Raw genomic sequence first — 11846 nt, forward strand, 5'->3', positions numbered from 1 at the left:
TCCCGGCGGCCCTGGTAGGCCCACAACTTCCTGAAGCCAAGCTCCCCAGGCCCAGCTCAGGCCTCACGGTGGCCTCGCCAGGCTCAGCTCCTGCCCTCCGAAAGCGTCTCCAGGCCCCAAATGGCGTCTGGTCGGTGGGCTCCTCTAGGCCCAGCTTGGGCCTCCCAGCGGCCTCTGCAGGCCCAAATCGTCCTGAAGTCGGCCTCTCCAGGCCCAGCTCCGGCCTCCTGGTGGCCTCTCCAGGGGCAACGTGTCCTCAATGAGGGCCCCTCCGGTGCCAGCTCCTGCCTCCCGTTGGCCTCTAGAGGCCCGGCCTCTACCTCACAGTGGGCCCTCCAGGCCCACCTGTTGCCTGGCGCCATGGCCTCCTCGGGCCAGGCTCCCACCTCGGGGCGGCCTCCGCAGGCCCAGCTCCTGCTTCCCGGAGGCCAAGCTGGGACGTCACGGCAGCATTTTGCGGCCTAGCATTTGCTCCTTTGCATCCGCTCCAGGAGCTGGACTTCCTCCAGTCAGCCTTTCCAGGCCCAGCTCTTCCTCCTGGCGGCCTCTGCAGGCCCAGACTGCCCTTGAGTCGGTCTCTCCAGGGCCAGCTCTGGCCTCCCGGCAGCCTCTGCAAGCCCAAGTCATCCTCAAGTTGGCCTGGAAGTGGGCCTGGAAGAGCTGCAGGTCAGCCTCCCAGGGCCCAGCTCCATCCTCTCGGCAGCCTCTCCAGGTGCAAAACTTCCTCAACTCAAGGCTGGGTGTGGTGGCTCACGCCTGTAATCCCAGCACTTTGGGAGGTCGAGGCGGGCGGATCATGAGGTCAGGAGATCGAGACCATCCTGGCTAAAATGGTGAAACCGCGTTTCTACTAGAAATACAAAAAATTAGCCGTGCGTGGTAGCGGGTGCCTGTAGTCCCAGCTACTAGGGAGGCTGAGGCAGGAGAATGGCGTGAACCCGGGAGGCGGAGCTTGCAGTGAGGAGATAGCGCCACTGCACTCCGGCCTGGGCGAAAGAGCGAGACTCTTCCCCTAACTCATTTTATGAGGCCAGCATCATCCTGATACCAAAGCCTGGCAGAGGCACAACAAAAAAATAGAATTTTAGACCAATATCCTGGATGAACATTGATGCAAAAATCCTCAATAAAATACTGGCAAACAGAATCCAGCAGCAAATCAAAAAGCCTATCCACCATGATCAAGTGGGCTCCATCCCTGCGATGCAAGGCTGGTTCGATATTCGCAAATCAATAAATGTAATCCAGCATATAAACAGAACCAAAGTCAAAAACCACATGATTATCTCAATAGATGCAGAAAAGGCCTTTGACAAAATTCAACAACCCTTCATGCTAAAAACTCTCAATAAATTAGGTATTGATGGGTCGTATCTCAAAATAATAAGAGCCATTTATGACAAACCCACAGCCAATATCATACTGAATGGGCAAAAACTGGAAGCATTCCCTTTGAAAACTGGCACAAGACAGGGATGCCCTCTCTCACCACCTCTATTCAACATAGTGTTGGAAGTGCTGGCCAGGGCAATTAGGCAAGAGAAGGAAATCAAGGGTATTCAATTAGGAAAAGAGGAAGTCAAATTGTCCCTGTTTGCAGATGACATGATAATATATCTAGAAAACCCCATTGTCTCAGCCCAAAATCTCCTTAAGCTGATAAGCAACTTCAGCAAAGTCTCAGGGTACAAAATCAATGTACAAAAATCACAAGCATTCTTATACATCAATAACAGACAAGCAGAGAGCCAAATCATGAGTGAACTCCCATTCACAATTGCTTCAAAGAGAATAAAATACCTAAGAATCCAACTTACAAGGGACGTGAAGGACCTCTTCAAGGAGAACTACAAACCACTGCTCAAGGAAATAAAAGAGGATACAAAGAAATGGAAGAACATTCCATGCTCATGGGTAGGAAGAATCAATATCATGAAAATGGCCATCCTTCCCAAGGTAATTTACAGATTCAATGCCATCCCCATCAAGCTACCAATGGCTTTCTTCACAGAATTGGAAAAAACTACTTTAAAGTTCATATGGCACCAAAAAAGAGCCCGCATCGCCAAGTCAATCCTAAGCCAAAGAACAAAGCTGGAGGCATCACGCTACCTGACTTCAAACTATAGTACAAGGCTACAGTAACCAAAACAGCATGGTACTGGTACCAAAACAGAGATATAGATCAATGGAACAGAACAGAGCCATCAGAAATAATGCCACATATCTACAACTATCTGATCTTTGACAAACCTGACAAAAACAAGAAATGGGGAAAGGATTCCCTATTTAATAAATGGTGCTGGGAAAACTGGCTAGCCATATGTAGAAAGCTGAAACTGGATCCCTTCCTTACACCTTATACAAAAATCAATTCAAGATGGATTAAAGACTTAAATGTTAGACCTAAAACCATAAAAACCCTAGAAGAAAACCTAGGCAATACCATTCAGGACATAGGCATGGGCAAGGACTTCATGTCAAAAACACCAAAAGCAATGGCAACAAAAGCCAAAATTGACAAATGGGATCTAATTAAACTAAAGAGCTTCTGCACAGCAATGGAAACTACCATCAGAGTGAACAGGTAACCTACAAAATGGGAGAAAATTTTCGCAACCTACTCATCTGACAAAGGGCTAATATCCAGAATCTACAATGAACTCCAACAAATTTACAAGAAAAAAACAAACAACCCCATCAAAAAGTGGGCGAAGGACATGAACAGCCACTTCTCAAAAGAAGACATTTATGCAGCCAAAAAACACATGAAAAAATGCTCACCATCACTGGCCATCAGAGAAATGCAAATCAAAACCACAATGAGATACCATCTCACACCAGTTAGAATGGCAATCATTAAAAAGTCAGGAAACAACAGGTGCTGGAGAGGATGTGGAGAAATAGGAACACTTTTACACTGTTGGTGGGACTGTAAACTAGTTCAACCCTTGTGGAAGTCAGTGTGGCGATTCCTCAGGGATCTAGAACTAGAAATTCCATTTGACCCAGCCATCCCATTACTGGGTATATACCCAAAGGACTATAAATCATGCTGCTATAAAGACACATGCACACGTATGTTTATTGCGGCATTATTCACAATAGCAAAGACTTGGAAGCAACCCAAATGTCCAACAATGATAGACTGGATTAAGAAAATGTGGCACATATACACCATGGAATACTATGCAGCCATAAAAAATGATGAGTTCACGTCCTTTGTAGGGACATGGATGAAATTGGAAATCATCATTCTCAGTAAACTATCACAAGAACAAAAAACCAAACACCGCATATTCTCACTCATAGGTGGGAATTGAACAATGAGAACACATGGACCCAGGAAGGGGAACATCACACTTTGGGGACTGTTGTGGGGTGGGGAGAGGGGGGAGGGATAGCATTGGGAGATATACCTAATGCTAGATGACGAGTTGGTGGGTGCAGCGCACCAGCATGGCACATGTATACATATGTAACTTACTTGCACGTTGTGCACATGTACCATAGAGCCTAAAGTATAATAATAATAATAAGAAGAAGAAGAAGAAGAAAAAAAAAAAAGAATGTATATTCTGCAGTTGTATGAAGCATGCTATAAATGTCCATTAGGTCAAAAAAAAAAGAATAAATGGTGGTTTTCAAGGGCCAGGGTAAAGGGGAAATGGAAAGTTGCTGATCAATGGTTATAAAATCTCAGTTATGCAAATTGAAAAATTTCTATGCATCTGCTACCCAACATTGTTCGTATAGTGAACAATACTGTATTTTACATTTAAACTTTTGTTGAGGGTAGGCCTCATGCTAATTTTCTTGCCACTATAAAATAAAAATTAAAAAAAAAAAAAAAAAAAACTTCCTCAAGTCAGTCTCTCCAGGCCCAGCTCCTCCTGCCTCCCAGTGGCCTCTTTCGACCCAGCCCAGCTCATGGCTCTCAGCGGACTTCCCAGGCCTTGGTTTTGACTTTCGGCGGCCTCTTCAGGCCCAGAACTTGACCTCCAGTCAGCCTTTGCAGGCCCAGCCTCCTGGCTCCCAAAGGCCTGCACGGGTCCGGTCTTGGCCTCACGGCAGACCCTCCATGCCCAGCTAGCTCTCGCCTCACTGCGGCCTCCCCATTCCCAAGCTCCTGCTTTTCGGCCACTTCGGCAGGCCCAGCTCCCGCCTGCCAGTGGCCTCTTTAGGCCCAGCTCATTCCTCACAACGGCCTTTCCAGGCCCCGTTTTTCCCTTCCGGCAGCCTCTTGGCCTCTAATTTTTTTATCTTTTGTGTATAAATCCCAAAATATGGAATTTTGGAATATTTCCACCATTATATAAATATTTTGGTAGGTAATTTATTTGGAGTGAGTTTCTGCACCAAGCCCGAATTTTTTGTTTTATTTTCCTTATTATTTGGTGTTAAACAGGTTTAATGACGGTCATGGCAACTTTTTGGCACAATAAGAAACATCGCCCATGATCAACGTGTTCTGTTCTGGGGAAGGGGGCAAAGGCAGGGTGAATCACTTTCTTAAAAAGTACAACTCAAGTTGAGAGTGCAGAGGGAATGGGGAGAAAACCCTCCCGCTGCCTGTGTCGAAGTGCAGGAGCCCCCACTCCCATACTCACCTGAGTCCAGCCCCTCTGGGGAAAGAAGGGATGCATGAAATCCCCCTGTTCCATAGGCGCCTCCCTGTGGCCCAAGGCCCTCTTCACACTCCATCTTGTAGCCCCAGCAGGAGCTATTTTCCGAAAAGTGAAAAGCTCTGAAGGTCCCACACTTCATGGTATATACGTACAGGGGCTCGGAGGACGGAAACTGCCCAGCTTTCCCCTGGCACAGCTGTAGGAGTAGGGGGTATATATAAGAGGAGCAGGCCTTGGCCAGGCTCACGCCTGTAATCCCAGCACTTTGGGAGGTGGAGGCAGGTGGATCACGGTGTCAGGAGATCAAAATCAGCCTGGCCAAGATGGTGAAGCCCTGTCTGTACTAAAAATACAAAAGTTAGCCGGATGTGGTAGCGTGCACCTGTAATCCCAGCTACCCGGAAGGCTGAGGCAGGAGAGTGGCATGAACCTGGCAGGAAGAGGTTGCCGTGAGCCAAGATTGCACCACTGCACTCCCGCCTGGGCGACAGAGCAAGACTGTGTCTCCAAAAAAAAAAAAAAAAAAGAAGAAGCAGGCCTTATTCCGTCCCACCCAAACTGAAAGGATTAAATGGCTTTACCCGGCAGAAGATAACCATCCTGCCCTCCATTGCTACCCCCACATACTGTCCATGTTCTCAGGGGGTACTGTGAGTCCTGGGATCTTCTTTGGGGTCACCCACCTGCCTGTGGTAGTTATGGAGGGACCCAGGTGTTGAGGCAGGGCTGGGGTGTCCCCTTCCAGCCAGGCTGTCGAGGCCCCAACTCTGGGGCAGAGGCAGTGGCAGGGCAGCCAGGGTTGCGCCAGAGCCTGAGCAGGGTGAGATGGGGTCAGGCAGGGCTGGGAGTCAGGGCAGGGGCAGTAGCAGTGGACCCGCTATGCACACATCTTCTTCTCCAAGGTTTGTGTGCAGAACATCCTGCCCATGCTGCCCCAGCAGCTTCAGTTGGCACCTGCCCCAGTCTAGCCTCTGGGACCCATGCAGCGGCTCCCAGCGGCCCTGCACCCACCACCAGCATCCATTTCATCTGCAGTTGAAGATCCGTGAGGTGCCCAGAAGATCATGCAGTCATCAATCCCACAGAGCAGCCCGCGAGGCTGAGGCTCCTCCCACTGGACCGCCCCCCAACTGGCACCACTGCTGCCCCTGCCCCTACTGTCAGCCTCACGTGACTCTCGGGCAGAGGCAGTGGTGGGGCAGCCAGGGCAGCGTCAGAGTCTGAGCCAGGTGAGGTGGGGTCAGGACCCCCGCAGGGCTGGGAGTCAGGGCAGGGGCAGAACAAGCCTTGGAGGGGAAGATGTGTGCATAGTGGGCCTGGAGGGCGGCTGTGGCCTAGTGGACAGGAAGAAGCAGTGGGCCTGGAAGAGCTGCATGATCAGGGCCGGCACTGGTCCAGGGCGTGTGCAGTGAAGAGGACAGTGCTTTCTCGGTCTCCGGTTCCTTGAGCCTGTCCTCAGCTTCTTCACCTGTACAGACAAAGGGGAAGCTGTCCCCATCACACATGGCACACTTGGGGGTGTTGGGCTTTGGGCTGCAGCTGGAGCATCTTCTCATTTTGCATTTGGGCGTGGTAGGGTCCTCCAGTGTGGGATCCATGTCCGTGGTGTTCCCTCTGCCCTGACCCCAAAAGCCCAGTCAGTTTCTCCTCTTCAGGCTCTGCCCCCTGGGTGGCTCAGCCCAGCTCCTGCCTAGGAAAGCCTTAGTGTTGGGAGGGACCGCAATGACTGAGGGGCCTGGTAGCTCCAGGTTGCCCACACTTTCAGGTCTCTTGCACCAGAAGGTGGCAGGATCCATTGGGAGGAAACAGGTCACCTTGGAAGGCGTACCTGGGCCCCCATCCCCAGGGGTAGGGGCCATAGGGGGCCCGCACTGCTGCCCTGACCAGACTCCTGGGCTTGAAGGCTCCTGGGCCCAGTAAGAAGGAGACGGGTGCCAAGGTTGAGGAGGAAGCATCCGAGTATGTGTAGGAGGAGGACGGAGTGGGACCATAGACTTTGCCAAAAACTGCAGGTGGATCGGGGGACCCTGGGGGCTCAGGATCCAGCAAGGGGTGGCAGGAGTAAAGGAGGAAAAAATGACAGGTGCAAATACCTTCCCACCAAAGCCCTTGTTGCCCTCTGGCTCCTCCCCAGAGCTGTCCCCACTCTCAGCCAGTCACCCACTCCTTGAACTTGAGATCAGTGTCAGTGGTGCTAAAGCCATCATCAGCAATGACATCATCACCCCCTCCTCATGGATGACCATGTGTTCCTTGTCACTCGCTATGTCCTCACTGGCCATGTGCTGGGAATGAGCAACTCAGGTGGGCAGCTGAGTTTCATGTCCTTACATTTTAGTTATACTCCTTATAAAAAGCAACTATATAGTTGAACTTTTTAAAAAATTGAATTCCACAAATCTCTGTCTTTATGAAGACATTTAGTCAATTTCCAATTATTAGGTTTATCATTTTTTTTCTCTGCTGAATTGGAAATTATAAACTCAATAGTTGTTGTATGGTTGGTTATCCCTGAATTAATTTTAAAAGTCTAGAATTAGTTAACATCTTTCTATCTATACTGAGAACCAGTGAGATGTCAGAACACTTTAAATATAAATATCCTTCATCTGACCTACATGACATTATATCTAGTACTTAAACACAGAAAAGAATATAAATTGGCATTGTTATTGTTTCATAAATATAACATTTGCTAAAATATATAACAGCCTCTTGGCTCATCATTTTTAGAAACTGCCTTAGCAAAATTTGATTTCGATAGATAAAACACTCTTATTTTTTACTCTAAACAAGCCTTGTAACTTACACATTTACAAAAAACTGCTCAGCACATAATTTAAGTATATTGTTTGAGGCTTTAAATATAATTAATACTTTAGTATGTTCTCTTTCTTTAATGAAGTACTTAATTAGCCTTAACTCATTCATCTCTCAGATAAAGTTATGATTTTTAACACTTAATCTTTCTTGAAACAAGCGTTTATACTAAATGAGTAGATAGTAAACATCAATAGCAGTGAAAATTTATGTGCATATGTGTTTGTGCGTATATCGAAGATGATGTTCCCATGTGAATGCATTTTATTTAATTTTGTAACCAAGTATTTTAACTGTGAAATTCATTTTAAACCTTTTTTTTTCCTTTTTTTCCTCTCAAGTCTTAAGATGTAACCTTGAAACAGATTGTAGAAACATTTTTTCTTAGCCTTGAGATAAAGCCTTGAAATGTACTTCGAAACTCTGCTTCCCTGTTTCCCAGCAGACAGTCCCTTGCACCATACACACTTATCTAACTGCATGCTTGTTAAGAAATTCCAGGGTCTAATTTTATAACAAGCCAGGCAAGGAGGCCCAGCTGCGGAATTCTCCCCAACAAGGAGATTGCCTCAGGACAGATAATCTACAACCCAGCCACAACCGAGATGGTCCAGCCAGCACTCCAGGTGGACAGTGACTCAAGATAGCCTTTGGAACAAGATATTCAGACCTGCACCCTGTGTTTCTCCTGCTGGTTTCCATACCAAGTCTCTCCCTTTTAAACCCCTTCTCCCAAGACTAACATTTGAAATGGTCTTTTGGAGGCAAGAACCTGACCATTTCCCAACTGCTAGCATTTGAATGAAGTTGCTTTCCTTTCACTACACTTTGCTTCTTGTATTCTGGCCCTTGAGCAGTGAGCAGCTGGACTTGCATTCAGTTACAATTCTAAAAGGTTAATTTTGACAGCTTCTTTAATAAACACATATATACCCAGTCCCTGGGATTTTAAAATAACTGTTATATTTGCCTTTTTTAACCTTTCTAATTGGATATAATTATTTATATAATTATATATACAAATCTTAGATTCAGTGTGAAAGAATACATTACTTCATTTGCAAATCCTTCTTGTATTACTTTTGTAATCTATATGTTATGTGATGGTATATAATTCCTAATTCTGAAGGGCATGGCTTTTTCACTCTGGAATACTCCATCTTTCTTACAGGTATACAGCTCATTATTATTATTATTATTATTATTATTATTATTATTAGAGATGGAGTCTCACTCTGTTTCCCAGGCTGGAGTGCAGTGGCACGATCTCGGCTCACTGCCAGCTCTCCCTCTCAGGTTCACGCCATTCTCCTGCCTCAGCCTCCCGAGTAGCTGGGACTACAGGCGCCCACCACCACGCCTGGGTAATTGTTTATATTTTTCGTAGAGATGGGGTTTCACCATGTTAGCCAGGATGGTCTCGATCTCCTGACCTCGTGATTCGCCTGCCTCGGCCTCCCAAAGTGCTGGGATTACAGGTGAGAGCCAGCTCATTATTTATTTCCAAACATACTGGCTTCTGAACGGTACTTTATAATAAATGTTTGTGAAGTGAAGGATAAATAAATACATAAATTAATATTTCAAAGTCATTAAGGTCTCCAAAATTAAGAATACAGTAACTACATGTGGTTTCTATTTGAGTGCTTATTTCTGTGGTTAATAACAATTACTTTTTTATGAAAAATTGACCATATATGGATTCATTGATTATATATATATAAATTGATATAATGCCCTAAGATCCAAGGATCAGTGATTCAGTATATTGCAAACTGCACTACATAAACATTTAAAGAATTTAGGATTATTCTATTTAACTTGATTTAATAACTGAGTTTTTAGTATTAAATGCCTTACCTGATTCTTAGCATTTGCATGCCATTCTTTCTAAAAGTTAAATTTGCTTGCCTCCCATATGCAAGTGTAGGATAGTTCTAGCCTCCAGAAAAAAAAATCTAACGTTTTAGCAGAAGAAATTTAAGGAGCACCTCACCAATATTAGGCAATACCCTGACTACTAATGACTCCAACTTGTGCTCATCCTGGTTACCCATTTTGCTGCTGACATTTTGTTCCTACCTTGTATTCTCTTTTAATAACTATAACCTTATCTAAGATTTGGGTTTTGAATTATTCATTGCTTTTGATAAACTCAACTCCTCTACTAAGTCTGTAGAAGACTGTCCCTGTCCCTGAATTAGGCCTATGACTGTGACACTCTCCTTAAGATGTTTAACAGAATCCATTCCTCCTGAAACTCAGTGGGGTTTGGAGTCAGACACACCTGAGACAGAATTCTAATTTAGTTTCTTTCAAAGTAATTTCTAATTTACTTTCTTTCATTAATGCAGATCCATTTATTAAATTACTTGAACTCCAGTTTTCTATAAAAGAAAGCAGTGTAAAATATTGTTTCTACAATTGCTATTAATTATAACTATAGTAGTACTGCTTATAACATGCTAGGACCTATTTTAAGCATTTTACATGTTGATAATTGCATTCTCATGACAACATTTTGAAGCAGATATTCTTAGGAATTTTTCAATCACCAAATGAGATAACCTGTGTAACTTTGCTGGAATATAGTGAACATTCAACAGTTTAATAAATGTTATTCCCTCTTACTTAAACAAATGAACTATATTTGGCAAGCATGTAAGTCTGTACATTATCAGACTTTGAACAATCAAAAATAAATAAAACATGCACTTAAAAAGCCAAGTATTTTCCCTCCTATTTTTTTCCATTTTAATCTCTAAATTTCCACCAGCATTTTTCTGACACACATGCTAATATTTCCTCATTAACAACAAAACACAAAAACTACATAAAATAACTTTTCTTATGTTTGTTATCTTCTGTAACTCCCATCCTCACTGAATTCCCTTCTCTTTGACAGTAAAACTTCTAAAATAATTTGTATTTTATTCCAGCTGCTATCCTCTTCCATCAATTAGCTCAAGCCTTGAGTCATGACATTTCCCAGAGAGTCTACAAGAATTTCTCTCTGAAGTCATGGAAGAAACTTTAAAAGCAGTGGGTTTTTTGTTTCATTTTTCTTAATGCAAGTGTAGGATAGTTGAAGTCTCCAAATAGCGACCCTGCTTTCCTTCACTGCATGGGCTTCTATGACGCTACTCACTTTCCACCTTGTCTTGCTTCTCTGGTAGCACCTTTCCTTGGTCTTATTACGGCTTTCTCAGTGAAGCTATTCTCAAGGATTATCTTCACATTTTCTCTCTTTTCCTCCTACACTTTATCTTTCTCAGAGTTGTAACCATAATCTCTGTAATTTCTAAAACACTGTCTTCATTTGCATCTCTCATGAGACTTTTTTCTGTTTTTAAATAAATGTTTCCCCACTCCTTTGGTTGACTGTATTTATTTATTTACCTATTTATTTATTTTGAGATAGATTCTTGTTCTGTCACCAGGCTAGAGTGCAGTGGCGCGATCTCGGTTCACTGCAGCCTCTGCCTCCTGGGTTCAAGCAATCCTCCTGCCTCAGCCTCCTGAGTAGCTGGGATTACAGGCACCTGACACCACACCCGGCAAATTTTTGTAGTTTTAGTAGAGACGGAGTTTCACCATGTTGGCCAGGATGGACTTGATCTCCTGACCTCGTGATCTGGCCACCTCGGTCTCCCAGCATGCTGGGATTACAGGCATGAGCCACCTCGCCCGGCCTGGTTGACCCCTAAGAACCACTGCTTTCTGATTCTGACTAGATTATTCATCAGTCTCCAAAATCTCTGAACCTTTGGTTGCTTGTAATTTCTTTCTCCCATCTCTGGCCATGCAAGTAAGCCCACCTTTGGGGCACATAATTTGTGGTTCACTCGGTATACATTCCCATCATTTTACCAGTCTCATCAGATTCACTGTCATGAACCTTAAAAGGTAAAACTTCTTTCCAGAGTCTCTTATAGGAAGGGATGATCATATGACACATTTCTGAAAAATGACAGAAAACTGGAAATGTGCCAGGCATAGGAGGGCAAATTTGCTCTACTAATACAGGTGTCAAACTTCCCATTTCCTTTTTCTCCCCTGCTGTCTAAATAATGTTTTAATGGCTGAAGCTTCAACATCCATCTGACAGTATGAAGAATAGAGAAAGGAAATTTAGCCCCAGCATCCTCAAGCTGGTGAACCAAAGCCAGGCACTATCTGGCTGTGAGCACTTTTTATAAGAGGAAAAATTTCAGCGAATCCCCTTATGTTTAGCTGAAATGTGTCACATGCAGATCAATGCGATCTCTAACGAGCATAGTACCCTTTAGTATCCAGCTTAAATTCTGATCATTTCCCTCCAGCCCAAAGTCATTGCTCCCTCTTAAGTTTCCTTCTTTTCGTGTAGGAAAAGATACACTGGCTTTGTCAACAGGGACC

The sequence above is a fragment of the Pongo abelii genome, chromosome 3 (genome assembly GCF_028885655.2).
Source record: "Pongo abelii isolate AG06213 chromosome 3, NHGRI_mPonAbe1-v2.0_pri, whole genome shotgun sequence".
NCBI classification, from domain to species: Eukaryota; Metazoa; Chordata; class Mammalia; order Primates; family Hominidae; genus Pongo; species Pongo abelii.